A 4,167-nucleotide genomic window follows, 5' to 3' on the forward strand; every position below is an offset into this window, starting at 1 on the left:
TTAATCATCAAAATATTTTCTCCTCTACATTAAAAATTTCTCCCGCCACATTACTTAACACAATTTTTTCCGAACACCTGGCATTTCCTTTCTAAAAAGCAAATAATTTTTTATCATTTTTTTTTTTAAGTTTTTAAACTACCGCGGCTCTACTCAATGACCATAGTAAAAAGAGAATACATTTTAAATGTAACAAGTAGCCATCCATTTAACTAAACGGGACTCACCGCGTAAATAACAGGAACTCACCACTTCAGTTCTTTTTTTTCCGACCTAGCCACTATATTATTTTAAAAAAATTTTATACTTCCCAAACCAACCTCGGCTATTCCGTTTTTGGACTGATAACGTCATAATCTGGCAACTCTTCTCTTTCATCATTGAAAATTTAACCATCGACACTCCCATACACCACTCATTCATTTACACCTCCTAAGAGATCACCACTCACTTTTTTTCACCCCTAGATAATCAACACACACACACACCTCACTTTTCTCCTTCTCTCTCCTTCGACCAAGCCACCCTAAACTTATTTTTTCATTATTTTTATTCAATAACAACTTACTAATTGGTGTCAGATCCGTTGCGGGATAAGCAATGATATTCTGAGCTTTCCTCGCATAAACCCGGTGAGATCCCCTGTGGTGGTTCCGCCACTTAGACGATATTAAAAAGGTCTTACACATCCCCAACAGACGACCCGAGCCTACTAGCTCCACCTTTAAAACAAATTAATGGTGTATCCTGCCAGCCATTGGCTCCCTATCCTACTTCTCAATAATCAAGCAATAATCAAGCTGGGAATTTGGGACTGGTTCAGGCTCCCTCGCGTACATCACGCCTGTTCGAGATAGCCCAAGAGCTCGACATGGTCTGGGGTGGCGGGTTCGGCGGGTCTGGACTATTTCACGTTCCCTTTGGCTCTTCCAATCTGGCGATAAACAAAATAATAAAAACAATGAAAACAGAAGAAACTATCCTCTTCTGAAACGGACAATCATCCTAATTCTTGCAATAGTAACTGGTGAAAAGAATGATAAATGCGTTCGCTACGCAAACTTAAATCTAAAGAATGTTGTGGTGATCGCTACGCGATCTAAGGACAGCTTTGGTGTGCGCTACGCGCACTAAGTTATGGAAAACATCTTTTTACCAGCAGTCTGGTCCCTTGCCTTCCAATCTGGCGATAATTAAAACTAATAAAAAATAAGAAAAGCGGAAGTAAATAGTCTCATCAAATAAATGGGTAATCACCCCAATTTTAACCAAAAGAAACTGGAGAAAAAAATGATAGATGCGTTCGCTGCGCGAACTAAAAAACAGAAAGACGCAATCTAAACTCTGAAATGATGTATTGATTGCTACGCGATCTAAGGACAGCTCTGGTGTGCGCTACGCGCACTAAGCTATGAAAGGTTTTTTTAATTATAATAATTTAAAAGTGTTAACACTCACGGCCTAACCTAACCTAATTATTGCTGCATATAAATAGCTAGCATTGGCATAAATCGGGTTGAGAAATATGAAAAAGACTTCCTTTTACAAGCGGTCCGATCTTGTGCCCCTTTTCACCTAACAATAATAAAAAAAGAAATACGGAATAAAATAGACTCGTAAAGAACTGACAGGCATCCCAATTTTTACCAATTAAAAACTGGTGAAAAAAATAATGAATGCGTCCACTGCACAATAGTGGTGATCGCTACGCGATCTTAATTCTAGGATACTGTTGTGATCGCTACAGGATCTAAGGACAGCTCTGGTGTGCGCTACGCGCATTAAGCTGTCACGGGTTTTGAATAACAATAGTTATATTACCCACATTACTCTTATCTAAAAAACAATTAGGCCTACATTCTTTTCTCATATACAAATGAGTTCAACGAGAGGTTTTTTGGCTTCCCTATGGCCTCTCCTCCTTCTAAGGCACTACCTTGTACCCTCCAGTACTTTTATGGTTTTACCCCATGTCTAAAACCACGGTGTATCCTTCATTAATAATTCAAAATGGTTGGTTTTTAGCAACCAAAAAAAAATTTTTTTCGGAACATACACGATCTCGGCATAACAATTCCTACTGAAATAATTCGGTTCCTATTCTTATCTTTAACCACTTTTCTTTACTAAAAGATATAGCTTATCCAAGCCATAGTCAACCAAAACAATTTCAACTACCTCCCAGTTTAAAAAAAACTTATATCAATACTTAGAACCTTTGATCTGTTTATTAACCACAACTTGGATATGATTCCCTTCATAAACATGTGGCAAAAATTTGTTCAATTATCGTCAAAAGCGGGACAATTACAACTTACTCGGTACATACAAATAAACTTAAAACTTTTTAATATCTCTATAAAAACCCTAATGAAAAACCTAACCTTTACAACTAGCATTCAGCACAAACTAAAAAAAAATTTTTGACCTTTTTACAACCTCATTACACAACTTACTTTCTGGTTTTGTACGACTCTACCAACTAACATAAAAAACTCAAAACTATCAGCATTTTTTTCACCTCAATTCTTTTATTTCTTTTCTCTCAACCTTATGGCACAATTTACCAACTCACCCCTGATTTCACAACTCACCTCATTTTTTTATATGCGTACCTGTAAGCGACACAACTATATTCTCCCTCCAATATTTCCGAAGCAATACTACAATCTAAAAAAGTCACTAATCTTGAAAAATCAGCCCCCATCGCATAACCATTTACTGAATTAATGATTTGCCAACTCACCTATAATTCTACATCTCACTGCGTTTTCTTATATGTCAGCTTTCTTATAACTCTAACCATTCTTTAAATCCATATTTGAATTTGAGTAATTCATATGATATTAATGAAAGACCTTAAACTTAATATGGTCTACCCTTAAGTGCACCTAACAACACTTTATATATTAAAACCTTTGATTTAGAAGCTATTTCTGTTTAAGATTCTACGCTGCCTATGTTCCATCACTACAGACTATTTTTTTGGGTAACCGTCTAGTATAGAACGGGAATAACACGCTGAGTATGTCACTTGATTACCCACCTTTTACCAAAAAATTTCCACTATCCAATATCCCACTTTGAATTTTTTCCAGCTTACACGTATTCCAAGTTAACAATAAAACTCTCAACTTTTCTATTTACACATAGTAGTATTTTACCTTTCATTGACCCCACCCCCTCCGCAGACCCTACTGATTACGCTCTTAACCTTGATTTTCACAAACCATACTTTTTAACTACTATTTTTTTACCATCATAACCGCCACTATGTTCAATCTAGCCACCCTATACCCACTTTTTAATATGGTGACCCTACCTTAAAATTCATCTCTCTCATAACAATTCATGATCCGTCAGGCTCGTATCCAGACATTACTTCTATTTTATTTTAAAAAAAACAATTAGGCCTACAACTTTTTCTCATATACATTTGGACTCAACACATGATCTTTTTGGCCTTCTTATGGCATTTCCCCCTTCTAAGGTACTACCCCATACCCTCCAATACTGCTACAATTTAACCCCGGGTCTTTAATTACGTTCTACCCTTCATCAAAAATTCAAAATATTCCGTTTTCAGCAACCAACTTTAATTATTCTCCCTCTTAACTTACAAAATCTCAGCATAAAAATCTCTACTGGTATCAATCGGCCCCTATTCTTAGTCTTAAACCACCTTCTTTACAAAATGATATAACCCATTCAAGCCAGGATAAACAAAAATAATTCAAAAATACCTCTTGGATATAAAAATAACTTAAACCATTATTTAGAACCTTTTGAATCACAACTTTGATATGACTCCCCCTCATTAACTTGCGGCAAAAATCTATTCAACTATTGTCAAAGGTGGGACGATTTGTCGATTTGAGCGTGGGCGCGTTTGGTTGTGGGCCCGACGCTGTGGCCACCGCGCTATCTGGAAATACTAAACAAATTTTTTAATTTAAATCCATCTGCCTACCTGTCCTTCCCATTCTTAATCTTCTTCCATACAAGATTCTTCGTCCCACAGACAGAAGAAACTTATTCCAATCCTTATTATCTAAACATAAGAAAACCTTAATATGATCTTTCCCAAACAAACTGGGCACTAATTCCTTCTAATATTCTGTTCTTCAAATATTCTATAACCAAAATCATTTTTATAAGTAAAAAGAG

Source organism: Daphnia pulex, chromosome 8 (assembly GCF_021134715.1).
Source record: "Daphnia pulex isolate KAP4 chromosome 8, ASM2113471v1".
Taxonomy (NCBI): domain Eukaryota; kingdom Metazoa; phylum Arthropoda; class Branchiopoda; order Diplostraca; family Daphniidae; genus Daphnia; species Daphnia pulex.